We start from the raw sequence: 14,709 nt of genomic DNA, 5'->3' as shown, positions 1-14,709 counted from the left end.
CCCCCCCTTCCTCCCGCACCAGCCCCAAACATGACCCTTCCCTCCAGCTCTGAGCTGCACGGCAGAAAGGAACACAACTCACTTCTCTCACCCCTCTCAGCCCCAAGCTCTTTGCTTTTGAGTCACTCTTTCAGGACCTTTCTTTAGACATAAGCCCCCTCCTCAGACACTCAACGTACATCCGTGGAACGATGACTGTACTGCCAGAGTCTGCACAGAGGTAAGGAAGGCGGTGTGAGTAAGAGAGACAGCCTCTGCCTTCATGGGGTTCACAGACTAAACGGAGAGGCAACATTCAACAAGCACAAGGAGCTGGCAGTCAGCCAAGCACATGGCAAGGAGGGGACATTACGCCATGAGAATGTGGGGCCACAGAGGGCTTCCCTGAGGAAGTGCCACATGGGCTAAGAGCTAAAGGTCCTGGGAGGTGATAAAGAAAGGAGAAAACAGTACTGTAGGCAGTAGAAACGGTATGTGCAAAGGCCCCGTGGTAGGATCCAAAAGGTCAGTGTCATAGGAGCATAGAAAATGTCAAGGAAATAAAATTAATTTTGACTAAGGGCACCTGGGTGGCTCAGTCAGTTAAGCGTCTGACTCTTGATTTTGGCTCAGGTCATGATCTTGCAGTTCATGAGTTGGAGCCCTGCGCCGATAGCATGAAGCCTACTTGGGATTCTCTCACTCCCTGTCTCTCTCAAAATAAACAAACATTTAATTAAGTACTTAATTAATGAGTAAGTTTTGATTAGCTCCTAACACCAGTGGTTCCAGCTAACGTTTGCTATGGGGCCACTGCACACTGACCCTGAGCTTCCTGTACCTAATCCCTTTAAATCTTTACAACACTTCCATGGGGAGGGTATTTCCCTCCTATCTTTCAGATAAAGGGAAATGGAAACTCAGACACCGAGAGTCTCCAAAGCTGGCCTTCGACCCCACCTGCATCCTCAGCCCGCATAGTTGGGGGGGGGGGTTATTCCGTACTCGGCTCTGTGGGAGGTATTTTATTTATTATACATTATTTCGATGCCTCCTTTCAGCAACCCGTGACACAGAGGCCTTTATCACCCCCATCGCGCAGATGAGACAAGTGAGGCTCAGACAGGGCATGTCCGGGACCCGTCCAAGGTCACAGAGCGGGAAGGTACAGAGCCGGGATCCAAACCCAGGTGAGCTGAGCCCCGAGCAGGGTTGCAGTAACTTCTAAGTGTCTGTGAGGGCCGGCACGGGCCTCACCCCGACGTCAGCCCCAGCCCTGCACACAGAAGCCGGTGACAGATGCACACTGGATTCCTCGTCTTTTGGCCACTGTGGCCGTGTCTGCACCCTCGGCAGATCCTTGGGCTGAGCGGCACCCCCGCTCCAGAACCGGCCATCCTGTGCAGTGGTCTGCCGATGGTTGTCTCAGGGCCTGGCCCCCCTCTCGTCCTCCCGGTGGGTCTCCTGGATTATCATTCGATTCCTTTGACACCCCCCAACGCTGACCAGCCGCTAGACATTCTCAGTCTGGGTTCCCCCAAAAGCAGACCCCGAGGCAGGGATCTGGGGGTCAGCACCTTGTCTGGCAGGTGGTCCAGGAAGTAGAACAGGAGCGGGGAGCGGGGACGTGAGAGAAGAGGAAAGCCGATGAACGATGCGTTACGGCGTGGGGTACCACTGTGGGGGGGCCCCTCTGGGAGGTTGTACAGATGACACTCGCGGTGCCCCGCCTGAGAGACGAGGGAGCTGGGGTATTTATCCTCCAAGGCCCATCCTGCTCTGACGAAGGCTGCTCCTGGGGTGGGGCCAGGGCGGGTGGTTAACTGCGCAGCGTGTCCAGCCAGCCTGCTCGCCCACCTGGCCAGAGAGTGCAGCCGCCGTGTGCAGGTGACCTCCCGGGTGGGCCAGGACACGTTGGCAGGGCGTCGATTACAGGAATCGTAAGTTTCTGTAAACTTGAAACTTCTGTAAACTTCCGGAAACCTGAGTCATGGATTATGGCCATCTAGTCCGGCAGGCAGCAAACGTTTCTCGGACCTCCATGTGCCTGGCGGTGCTATGCTCGCCAGCCTGGTACGGTAGAAACCATCAAGTGCCCACCATGCATCAGGCACCAAGCTGAAAATTCAAACGCGCTATCTTCAAATTAACGGGTGCACGCGTAAGCATCCAAAAAACCCACTTCGCCAGATTTTACATCCCTTGCTTGCTGGCCTTGGAAACTCGGGTGTGAGAATCACCTCGGAACCTCAGTTCTTCCATCCATAAAACGGGCACGAAATCAGCGTTCGTTTCATAGGGGTGTTGAGACGATTACACTGGAGAGTTCCTGGAGGCACAGAGGCAGCACGCCGTCACCTGTACTGATGCTTCTTTTTCTTTTTTGTTTCTTCTTAGCACCGTATTTCACCAAATCTGGGACATGATCGGTTGTAAACCACATCCCAGTTTTACAGCTATTAAAATGCAGAGTTGGCGGCGGGGGTCGGGGGGGGGGTGGTGGTGGGATTTCTTAGAACTGACAGAAGACAGCCTTATTCCCGTTTTCCCTATCTGGGCACGGAGACTCGGGGCAGGGATAGAATACGCCTGTTTTCCCCGCTACGTTCCCCGCTTCCTGGCCCAGGATGGGGTCCCCGCCAGGCCACCCGGGTGTCAGGTTCAGGCAGATTTCGCCGTTAATGCCACGTTGCATGAGCCGACTCAACCCTTTGCAAGCCGTGGATTAACTTATTTTACTGCTGTGTCAAAGAGAAGCAGGAGTCTGGAGCAATTACGCTGATTGGGGACCCCACCCACCCGACACTCTCCTCCTGGCCTCTGCCGAGATGACTCAGCCCGAATTATCCTCCTAATTGTCTCAACCTGTGTGGACTCCCAGCTGGGGCCCTCCTTCCCCCAAACGCACAGAGCCAGTCCTTGAGGGCTGCAGACAGGAGGAAAGATCTGCCGTCTCCGAAATGGAATGTGGACTTCCAGGCCCTTCCAGCGTTCTTACAAACGCAGTCGGTTTTCGCTTCCCTCTGCCTTCCGTCCACCCACCCCTCTGCATGCGTGCCTGGGTGTCAGGGGCCTTTATGAGAGTTCCTGCTTGGAACAGAGGACCTCTCCCTTCGGGCATCCCCGCTTCTCCACCCCTGACCCTTGCCTTACGTTTGGTGACCTGCCTAAGGAAGGGGGAGCGTTCGATTTGAATCCCCCCTCAGGGGAGGGATGATCTTGCATTGACGTTTGGATCCCACCCAGCAGAGCTAGTGGCACGGAGAAGCTATTTTCGAGAGACGTGGGTCGATAAAGAGAAGGAAAAAAAACAAAAACAAAAACCCAACCAAGAACCAAGGGGAAACCTGAGTCATGGCCAGGGAAAAGGAGACCTCCAAGGAATGGGGTGCTACAGCTGACCAGATTCCTGTAGCAGACGGAACAGCAAAAGCAACAGACACATGCAAATTAAGGGATCAGCAGAATCCCACAGGGAGACAGGAGGACCCACTAGGAGGTGGGTTTTTATATTCAGGATTCCGTAAAGCATCTTTTTTTTTTTTTTTTTTGGCCAAGAAAACTCCCCTACATTGGTTTTATGAATGCACAAGTCTTGGGAATTGAACAGGTATTCAATTCCCACAGAGGAGGCAGATTGAGGCTCATGGAAGCCAGGCCCGGACTGTGCCACCGTAGGCTGGGGGACATTGGGAGCCTGACTTATTTTTGAATATATATTTTTTTAAATGTCTGTTGATTTATTTTGAGAGGCGGGGAGGGGCAGAGAGAGAGGGAGGGAGAGAGAATCCCAAGCAGGCTCCATGCTGTCATCACAGAGCCCGAGCCGATATCAAGAGCTGGGTGCTGAACCGACTGAGCCCCCCGGGCGCCCCTTTTGAACATTTTTCTTTAAGTAATCTCTATACCCAATGCGGGGCTCAACTCACTGACTTATTTTTGATTGACAGGTGCACAGGAATTAATGGACTCCCTCAAGGACACTCATCCAGGAGTACTCAACATTATCATCAGTCTGGACAGAACTTCCCCACCAATCCATTCCCCTTCCTGCTACCACAGAAATGGGCCACCTCCCAGGACACCTGTCACCCGTTTATGTCCATGTTTATGTATCCAAGAACAAAGAAGGATGCCTTGAGTAGGTAGTTTTTAAATGAACGTAAGAGACATCATCTTCTCATCATTGTTGCATTTTTTTTCTCCATCAGTACTAATTTTCAAGACTCATCCTTGCTGGTAAGTACAGAGGCAGCTCCCTCCTTTTAACTACTGTATGATATTCCATCGCGTGACCACCCCCTATGTTATCTGTCCATTTCCCCACGGATGGACGTGTAGGTTATTTCTAAGCCTGCCTTGCTAGACACTTCGGTTTCTTTCTTTAGTTATCTGTTCTATAAAAGTGAGGTACCACAGATGACTTCCAACTTTCCACGAGCTGGCCGCCTGCAGCACAGACCTCACCTCTCGAAAGTTCACAGTCCGATGGGACTTGCAGACTTGTACATACGAAAAAGGAATTTCACTGCACAGCGGAACAGGGTGCCAAATACGTGTCTTAATTCTCGTCTCTGCCGTCGGTCTCTAAACTTCTTCCCACCCTGAGAAAGCTTTCCACGGTGCCCAGCCCTCCTGGAAGAACGAACAAGGCCAGTGAGTGGTCTGGCACTGGGTGGGGGTGGAGTGGGGTGGGGTGCAGCGCCGCTGATTTCGTAGGGAGGCCCCGCCTGGTCCGTCAATAACAGCCCAGGCTGGGCAACTTCCTGCCCCAGACTAGCAGGACGCATCGCACATCACGCAGCGGGAGTCCTCTCCTTGTTATTTATGTTGGCTGCAAAATCCAGGAAATCGCCACTGGATATATAGCCCAATGTCTCAGGATTAAATCCTGTTAGTATGAATCTCATTCCCCAGCACTCCCCTGGGATCCAGACCACGGGGCCTGCCCGATGGTGGATCCAGGTTTGTTGTTACAGGGGAAAAAGAAAGAAACCAGAGCCGTCGAGGAAGCTCGGGATCGGATGTATGGCCTGGAAGAAGCAGTGCCATATGCTTAATTGCGCTCCGATTGCACAGAACGCTCCAGAATCGCTGCTCTGGGGTAGAGAGATGCTAATGGCCGTCATTACATTTGGACAGCCCTGTTCGGTTATATTGTGATCTTTGCAACCACCGTGTGGTTCACCGAGAGTCGCCAGCCTAGTGTAACATGGGAGAAACGTTTGCATTTGCAAATGCGTCCTGAGAACCTTATACAAACCACACCTGGCTCCGGGAACTGAGGATAGGGAAAAATGGACGCTCGTGGAACTTCTAGTCCAGCTGGGAGAGACGAGCAGTATACACACACACGCATAAGTGCTGTGAAGGATAAAGAACTATGACACATAGGCACAGGGACTGGTTTTATATGAGTTAGCCTGGGAAAGCCCCCTTGAAAAGGGAACATGAGCTGTGGGAGTGGAAGAGTGTTCCAGACAGCAGAAGCAGCCAGTGCAAAGGCCCTGAGGTGAGTTGCCTGGAGTGTTGGAGAAGCAGGCAGCAGGAGGCCAGTGTGGCTGGAGTGGAGTGAGGGAGAGGCCTAGGAGGGGTGAGGGCAGAAAGAGGGTCAGAGTAGAGGGAATCTGTACTTCCGTCTGAGTTACATGGCAGGGCTTTGAGCAGAGGAGGGATGTGACCTGTTTGATACTTAAAGAAGCCCTCTGGCTCCTCTGTGGGAGGGGAAGGGGCCAGGTAGGAAGGTCTGGAGCAACCTCCCAGGAAGAAAGGATGGTGGCTGGGCCAGGTCAGCGTCGTCGTGATGGACAAGGTTCAGAAGGGTCGGGATTCTGGACCTATTTTGAAGGTGGAGCCCACACAATCTGAAGTGGAGAGGGAGAGACGCACTTGACCCAGTCAGGGAGTGGGGCGTTGAGCCAGGTCTCCTCTTTGGCTGTTCCAGCTTCTAGCTTCTTTCCACTGCAGCCTGTCGCTGGGGCCTTGATGCACTTGAACAAGCACGCTGACGGCCACTAAATCCAGTGGGTTCGCACAGGCGGGTTCAATCCCGGAAGGTGATCGCCTGGCTCCTAGAGTCGCAGACTCTACTCTTTGCATCTGCTCCCTCTTGCCAGCTTGATCCCGAGCAGGCTGTGGGACCAGGATCCTGAGGCTAGGGCGGAGTGCTCACAGACAAAACCCCATGCAAACAATCCTTTGTGTTTGCACCACAATCCAGAGAAGAGGAGAGCCTTTCCATCTTTATCAGACAGAGGAGGTGGCAGGTCTGTTACCCTGAGGCACCCGGGCAACTTGGAGTCACACCGGGGGTGGCGCTCAGGTGATGGGGAGGTCACGTGGCTGGGCTCTGCCCGTGGAGGAGTGAAGGATCCTGGTGCTGAGATCCACTCCTTTCCCCTTGGCTCAGCTTATTTTCTGGGCTCCCTGGTCCCTGCTCCCCACAACCCCCACCCGGCTCCCCAGCCTGGAGATCTCACACATGAGTAAGTCTTCGTGCACAGCTGTGATTATCTGGGGAGACGCAGACTTAAAACATTTGAAGGCACTCAGGGATGTCAAGCTGGGACAATCAGGTACAAGGCATCCGGCCTCTTGTTCATTCTGCCTACAGAAGCTCCCAGGACGATCAAGGAAGAAACAGCAATCCCGTCTTAGAACGTTCACAGTTCCACTCCATTCCATTTTAGAATTTCTTAGATCTAATTCCTTATTTGTTCCATCTTGGGACTTCTAAGGTTTTCATTCCCTTAAAAAAAAAAAAAAAAAAATCCTAGATCTAATTCCTGCCCTAACTAGAATGTCCTTGATCTCATTTCTAATCAAGTCCATCCCAGAACTTTGGAAAAGTACGTGGGAAACAGGTCTGGGTCACTTTCCCTACCATGGCTATTTGCTTGTATCTAATTATTCCTCCAGTTTGTTTGGAGTGTCGACTATAGGCCAGGCACAGAGCTGGGAACTAAGAATGCACAAGTGAACGGGGCAGAACCTCTTCTCCTGAGGGTCTCACGGCCGGCAGGGAGGCAAACACTCCACAGAAGTAAACGATGATGGTATCTGGTGCTAAATTCATGCAAAATGTCCTATAATCCACTCTGTGCCAGGCACACAAGTGAGAAAACATGGGCTCTGCGGGCACTTGTGGCTCCCTGCCCTGGTCCCCAAGTTCAGGTGCGCACCAGAATCACTGCTGGAAACTGATGCAAATGCAGAACCCTGGGCCTGAGACCTCAAAGGTTCTCATTCTGCAGGGCCGGGGTACGGCCCACGTAAGGTGACTGTCCCCATTTGCCCAGACTTGAGGGTTTTCCCCGGGACGCAGGACTCCAGCACTAAACCAGCATAATTCTGAGCAAACTGGCACGGTTGGTCTCCCTCGGCCCAGGAGTCTGCATTTTTAAATCTTTTTTTTTTTTTTTTGAAGTTTTTATTTTTGAGAGACAGAGACAGACAGAGTGCAAGTGGGGGAGGGGCAGAGAGAGGAGGAGACACAGAATCCAAAACAGGCTCTAGGCTCTGAGCTGACAGCACAGAGCCCGACGCGGGGCTTGAACCCACAGACCGTGAGATCGTGACCTGAGCAGAAGTCAGACGCTCAACCGACTGAGCCACCCAGGCGCCCCCAGGAGTCTGCATTTTTATTTTATTTTTGTTTTTAATTTTTTTCATTAACATTTATTTATTTTTTGAGAGTCAGAGAGAGACAGAGCACGAGCAGGTGAGGTGCAGAGAGAGGGAGACACAGAATCGGAAGCAGGCTCCAGGCCCTGAGCTGTCAGCACAGAGCCCGACGCGGGGCTCCAACCCACATGAGATCATGACCCGAGCCGAAGTCGGACGCTCAACCGACTGAGCCACCCAGGTGCCCCAGGAGTCTGCATTTTTAAAACGCAACCCCAGGTGATTGAGATGTAGGCGGTCCACAGGGTCTCGTGGGAGCTGACCGGAGGCCCTGAGCCCCAGTCATCCCTGAGGTAGGTGGGGAGTTTGCGCGGGCAAGGTTGGCTGGCCCGGGGGCAGGTAATCCAGGCACAGGAGCCGGTCTTGGGTGTAAAAGTGCCAGTTGGGTCTAGGCACCCCGAATCTGCTGACCTCGATCCCCTTCAGGCTAATGTTGGGGAGAAGCAAAGATGAAAATGGATTGACGAGCCCAACTGGGCGGAGAAGACCGAGCTTGTCGATGAAGCGGAGCCAAATTTCCCGGCGGCCCCTAGCTGGGCACAGCTGAGCTACGGCTTCCGTGAGCTGCAGGATATTTGAAGTAAAGGCTCAACCTTGGAGAAGTATTAATGAAAACGTCACAGGCACTAAAGTCAAAGCAGATGCGAAGCCGGCTACACGAGCAGACAGAGCTGATAAGAAACAGCCCAGGAGAGAACAAAACCTCTTGAGATTAGGTCAAGGGCAGACCAAAAAAAAAAAAAAAAAGACATCCGGGGGTCCCCCCATGGCAACTCGGAGGAAGGCTGTCGCTCCTATGAAACAAGCTGACATTTCTGTGCTGCTGTGTTATGTATCGACATCCCGACAGGGCAGCGTTCGGAGGCCTCCACATCGGCAAATAAATATTACGTCTCCATCTTCAGCTAAGCAGAGTTGCGGTGCATTCCTATTACTTCATGTGGATCAACCATCTGGAAGTTGAATCGAGCCACAGGGTAAAGAATGGGATCCAATTTTGCATTCACCAAAATAAGCCGTACTAGTCTCAATTTATGGCAGATGGTTATGCAGTCTCAGCGGGCCAAAAAATCTCTCTGCAAAAGAATAAAGTTTATGCCAATTACTGTAATAGGAACCAGCACAACAACTGCGTGGGGTTGACTAAGATCGCAGATATCGTCGTACGGCACATAAACCACGGGGGGCCGGGGGAACGATGGGGACCCAGTTAATTCATTAAGATAACGCGAGAGAAATGAGGAGCAGAGTTAGTCATAAAACAGAAATATTTCCTCGCCAAGGATGGGAGGGGATCGGGGTGGAAGGGGCCTCAGTCGTGCTGCGGGCAGGGGCAGGGGAACGGTGGACGGTCAGTGGTTAAGGGAGACGGTGTGGCTGCTCCACACAAAAGGCAAGGGAGGAGAGCGGTTGAATCGGGGCTCCTCGGCTCCATTCACTCCAAACAGATCTGTGGAGCATGGGGCTGCGTGGTGGGCAGGCCCTGAGACCACAACAGTGGCGGGTGCTCCTGGCACCTGCCCTTAGGGATGCTGGCCTCATCGGGCGGTCAGGGGAAGTGTCTTTGAGGACCTGGACCCCCAGCTGAGGTGGAAGAAGGAAGGGGGGAGGGGAAGGGACTCCAGGCCTAGAGGACACCGTGGGCTTTGCTCACGAGATGCCGGATCACAGAGGCGAGGGGCCAGGATGGATGGGGTGGCCAGGCCCGACACTCAGGGCCTCTCGGGCACAGGGAGGAGGTTTGGCTCTGTCCTCAAAGCAAAGATGGAATGACTCAATCGACCTTCCTTTTGGAGCGAGCCCTTCCTGCAGGAAGCCCCGTCTCTTTTCAGCTGAGGGCAGCTTCTTGACCTGTGTGTGCCCTAGTGTCCTCAAGGATCGGGAAATGTGAGAACGCCCCACTCTCCCCAGGGGCGGTGTCAGGGTGCAAGTGTGGGCCGCAGCAGGGAATGTGCGGGTGGAGGAGAGACCCGCTCTCTCCCCCACGAATGGCCCTGCCTGGGCAAAATGCTGCCGGGCCCTCCCGGCCGGCACCTGATCAGAGACCAACCTCCACCCAATCAGCACCCCTTACATGGGAAACTTTTGTGCCCTAATGAAGGCTGGAGAAAGGATTAGGCGGCTGGTTTGGGGGCACATCAGGCTACAAAAGGAAGTTGCTTGTCTCCTAAAAAATGTTAGTTCAGCTTTTGTACTTGCTTTTAAATGAGTGCTGCTGGCTTAAAGAATGTGGACATTTGGGGCTGAAAATAAGGTGACCAATTGTCCTAACTAAAGCACAGGGCAAACGAAGTCCTGGCCAAACTAAGCCCAGGACTGTCCCAGTCCAGCCTCCCAGGAAACTCCTCTCTCCTGGGTGAACTGGGATGGGCTGGTTGCCCTCAAATACTAGTAGGAGACCAATGAAGGGGTAAATCCGATGCTGCAGAGACTTTCACCCATTACTTACACATTTCCTGTCTCATGGCCACACTCCACGCTGGTGTTAGTACCCCAACCTTCACGGGCAGGACGCAGAGGCTCAGGGGGGCCGAGACTCACTCACTGGCCCGTTGCAGTAAGCGGACGTGGCCGACTCGGAACACAGTCGTCGGACGCCGAAACCCCTGTCCGGCGTGGCCTCTCGGAGAGACAGCAGCAGCGACCATTAGTAAAACCCAATGGCAGCGGTCGTGGTTGCCAAGCTCCACGTTCTCTGGGGAGGCTGACAAGGAAGGGAACAAAGTTCTTCGCAAGCAACAGTAATCCCCCTGTTCCTCGCCTGGCCAGACGACTCTTGCCGACTCACACAAAGGCCTGAGCAAACACAGGGGCTGCATCCTGGCCAAAAGGCCTGAGCAAACCAGCACTGCATCCTGGTGGCCCAGAGCCAGGGCTGGGCCAGGCTGTCCTCAGTCACCGGTAGAGCACCCCCAGACACACACACACACAGCCTGGGGATCGAGAGGACCGACCGGGGTGGGGGAGGTGGGGGGAGGGTGAATTCCAGGGCGAGTGGGAGAAGCCCCCCGTTGGAAGCCTGGGGCTCGCATGTGCGGGGAGACCGCCAGCCGGAATGCAGGCGCTGACCTCAATCGCACAAGTGGAAAATCTGAGCCTGTCGGGCTCGGAAGGGGCCGGGAGGAATCCTGAAATCCTCCCCCACCCCCCCAGACGGCTTTCTGGCACACGCCTCGGAAGAGCAGTGAGCTCATGGGCCACCAGATGATCTTATCCCCAGTGATAGAAGGCACTGCTGGGCATTCGCGGACGGGGAAGTGTTCTCGAGGCCTCGCGCATTACAAAAAGAGTTTTCAGTAAGGTTCTCCTGTGAAGTGAAACACTGAAGACGGTTCAGGGGGTCGGGGTGGGGGAGAGCTACCCACAATCCCACCACGTTAACAAAACAACCCCGGTGGCTCCCTTCCAGATGTTCACAGGCCGAGAGATTTCCTGCAGCTGAGGAGTGATTGCAGCTCTGATTTCTCACCTCCACGTTGCAGACATTGTTTGTGTTTCCACACGCATTTCAGAATTATCACTAAATCTCTTCCCCCCCTCCTCGCCCCCCGAGCACTCGGAGGTGGCATGGGTATGGAGAACCACAAACCCTCAATTTTCACAGCACCGTCACAGAAACCAAGCAGGAGGGCTGAGAGCGGGGGGGGGGGGGGGGGGGGGGGGGGCGGGGGGGGGGGCGGGGGATGGGGGTGAAGGAGTTATAACCAGGAAGCCCTGCCTAAAGAGGCTGCCTCCGTTGGACATAAGGTGCAACATGGGAGCTGCCTGACACCCCAGACCGAGGGGGAAACCGGACACGGTCTAGGAAAAAACGTTTTCTTGGCTCTGGGCTCTGGGAAGAATCAGTTATGGAAGGGTGCTCCTAAGTGGTGTTTAAGAACAAAGGGTCCTCAACAGAATTTCTATCATTATGGCGGCTCCTTCCCTCGACCTTTGGTAAATGCCACAGGCATGGGACTCAGCGGGTCCTGAAAGACAGGGGGCAGGACGGGCAGCGGTTAGGAGTGACTCTGGTGCAGCCCCCTGGGTTAGAACCCCGGCTCTGCCGGCCACCCCCAGCCCCCCACCTGTTTGTGTAAATAAAGTTTTATTGGAACCCCACCACACTCACCCGTTTACATCACGTCTAAGGCTACCTCCGTGCTACAAAGGCAGACTTGAGGAGCTGCGACAGAGTCTGCGTGACCCCAAAAGTCCAACGTATTTACCATACGGCCCTTTAGGGAGAAGGTTTGCCAACGCCTCATCTAAAGAAAGGAATGAGGGGGCCTGTGCGTGGTCTGTGCGTGGCTGTTCGGGGCCCGATTCTAAGCCTCCCTCCGGCCTTGCTTGGGAGAAGTCTCTTGTCCTACATGGTGCCTCTCTGGGAATGACATTTTGGAGCGACGACTACAAAACACTCACAGAACCTCTTGGTAAGGCTGAGTTGTTTCAGGGCTTCCCAGGCCATGGGAAAATGGAGTCAGTGTTGCGACAACATGCCATCAGTATTCCAGGCTGCAGGGAGCCAGCGTGCAACGGGATGCCCAGAGGCGAAGCTTTTGTTTAGCACATACATTAATAAACACTGTAAGCCACTCCTCCGTTCCACTTCATGAACCTCCCTCAGTCTGCATCGCAAGGCAATTCCGCCATCGACTGATTAGCAGGTGGTGTCAGAATATATAAGGGATCAACGAGGCAGAGGCATGTCACGGTGCTTTACTGCTTCTCAGAAATTCCAGGAGTAAACAGAGTCGACCCAAGGTCGAGTGTCACGGACTCTGGGAAACAGGGCTGATTTTCTGGGCAAGGGCCCGGCTTTACCGCGCCCCATTAGGGGGTCACGAAGCCAAGCTCTGGTTAACCTGTCCGCAGTGGTATCCAGAGAGCCAAATCTCAATCACGGAAAACGTGGAGGGCATCTGTGAGCTTTTCCAGGGGTGTAGCATTTAGCTTAGCGGCCACAGATGGTATTTCCTGGACGACAGACGACAGACAGTGATGTTAAAACATGCCAGTTGAGAAGTTTAGCTAAGCAGCATTATCTTCACTGTATCCCGAACACCAACAGCTTTTGTTAGCGCGTCACAGCTCTGCCCTTCAACTTTCAGTTGGTACCGGTTGGGAGTCTGATGGCAAACAACAGCAACTGTCTTCCCAGGCTGAGTTCTTTCTGTGGACGACATCCACACTATGCAGAGCAGACAGCAGCTCAGTCCCTTCCACCCGTGCCTGACCATCCAACGGCCACGAGGCAGAGCAGTATCGTGGGCCCCACTTTACCAACAGCAGAATGAGCCTCTCGCTGGTCATGGGCTTTGGCTGCACTGGTCTCCTGGGCCTCTGGGAGCCACGCGGGTGTCAGAGCAGGGGTGCGGCACCGTCCGGGGTCTTCTAGAAAAGTCACGTCCAGCACAGCCTGATTAAGGGTATGCGTCCGTGCTCTAGACCAGAGCTTGGCAAACTACCGTGTCAGCGGCCAAATCCAGCCGGCTGCCTATTTGTGTAAGTAAAGTTTTGTCAGAACAGACACACAGATTTGTTTACAGACTGCCCGTGGCTGTTTCTGCGTTGCCAGGGCAGAGGAGAATGGCTGTGATACGCCGCATGACCCTGTAACGCCTAAAATGGTCACCACCCAGCCTTTTGCAGAAAGCTGACGGACCCCTGCGCTAGATAAGAGGGTGGCTCATCAGAGCACAGCCTGGACTAGGCCGTATGAATGAGAGGAGCAGGATTTCACAGGCGTCTGTGAGCACTTTTGAGACTCGGTGACCAACTAGGGTCCCTGGCTCGGGCAGCGCCGTCAGTGATGCAGGTCACGGACAGAAGAGCATACATCTGGGAAGAGGAGGACAGACGCGGATTTAGCCGAAGACTCCTGGAAGTGCAAGAGTCGACCAAAACTCCGGTTTAGAGGTCCGAAGAAAGGAGGAAACGTGGGCCTGGAGCTCCCTCCTCTGTCCTCTTGCCACACTCACTACCGTCAGCTTCCAGAACCACCACCTCCTGTGGCAGCTAGCTGCCACACTTTCATTCTCCGAGGGCAGGAACCGGAGCGTACGGGTTTGGGGGCTGCGCTCCCCTCCCCCCAAGGGCTCCAAAGGGACCCTTGCACAGGGCGGGCAGGTATCTGCTGTGGGCAGACTGGGAAGTCTCAGAGTCCAAGTTCTCACAGGGAAGGAGGCAACAAGGGACAGGGTGGGGCGGGGGATGGCTGTGGCCCCTGCCCGGGCTGAGGTCATGAGCTAACCCGGGATGCAAACCATCCAGGCACAGAAGATGAAGCGTCAATTCCCCGATTAGGGCAGCGTGGAGCCTGCAGGTGCCAAGCGAGGGGTGAGGACTGCTGCGGAGACCACACCAGAGTGAAGGCTGGCTGCACGGAGACCAAGTGGTTTTCTCAGTGGTACCCCAGGAAGAGAGTGGGCATCTTCAATACGGGACACACCGGAGCCAAGCCAGAGAAAGGCGACCGGTGGGCAGCCGACGCTTTTCAAGGCGTCCGTGACTCTCGGGCCGCCAGGGCTGGGAACCCCTGGTTTACATACACGAGGAAGCCAGGAAGCAGTGGAGGCAAGCAGTTCTGAATTCCTTAAACAACAGACTGACAACATGGCACTTCCAGAAGGAAGAAAGGGCCGGGCATCAGAGCACCAGGGGCCTCCAGCTGCCGAGCACGGCTTCAAATGCTCAGCGTGGCCTCAGATGACACGGCCTTGTGAGAGGCAGCTCTGGAATAACTGCAATTTCTACTTTTTCCCCATCCAATCTGGTTGAAGAACTGGTTTTGAAGAGACCGGCTGTTGCTTAACATTTCCAAGTCAGAGGACATAACCTCAAGTGACACTGGCGGGCTTCCCGGGAAGCACTCTGTCGGCAATAGATGCCCCGAGCTCGGAGGGACAATCTTCAACCTGTCCCCTAGCACCTTCCCTCCCTCCCCCGACCTCGGTAGTCTCCAAAACTACACTTGCCAGTGTGGACAACCTGAAAAAACTCAGAAGTCCTACAACACTGTAACATTCGGTGGCTCTCATGATATCAGATCTCAGGGTCTAAGAA

General features: G+C 54.2%; 1 long non-coding RNA gene across 1 annotated transcript; it reads right to left on the bottom strand.

Moving 5' to 3' along the window:
- Positions 1 to 7,778: 7,778 nt before the first annotated feature.
- On the bottom strand, positions 7,779 to 14,075 carry LOC121022613 (uncharacterized). Its single transcript, XR_005787018.1, has 3 exons — positions 11,774 to 14,075; positions 10,112 to 10,366; positions 7,779 to 8,738 (listed from the first exon to the last, which is right to left on the bottom strand). It is a non-coding gene; the product is annotated as an uncharacterized LOC121022613 (long non-coding RNA).
- Positions 14,076 to 14,709: the final 634 nt, after the last annotated feature.

The sequence above is a fragment of the Herpailurus yagouaroundi genome, unplaced genomic scaffold (genome assembly GCF_014898765.1).
Source record: "Herpailurus yagouaroundi ecotype Mexico unplaced genomic scaffold, PumYag 428, whole genome shotgun sequence".
NCBI lineage: Eukaryota > Metazoa > Chordata > Mammalia > Carnivora > Felidae > Herpailurus > Herpailurus yagouaroundi.
The sequence above is the reverse complement of the archived record's forward strand: the minus strand, read 5'-3'. Positions and strand labels throughout refer to the sequence as shown.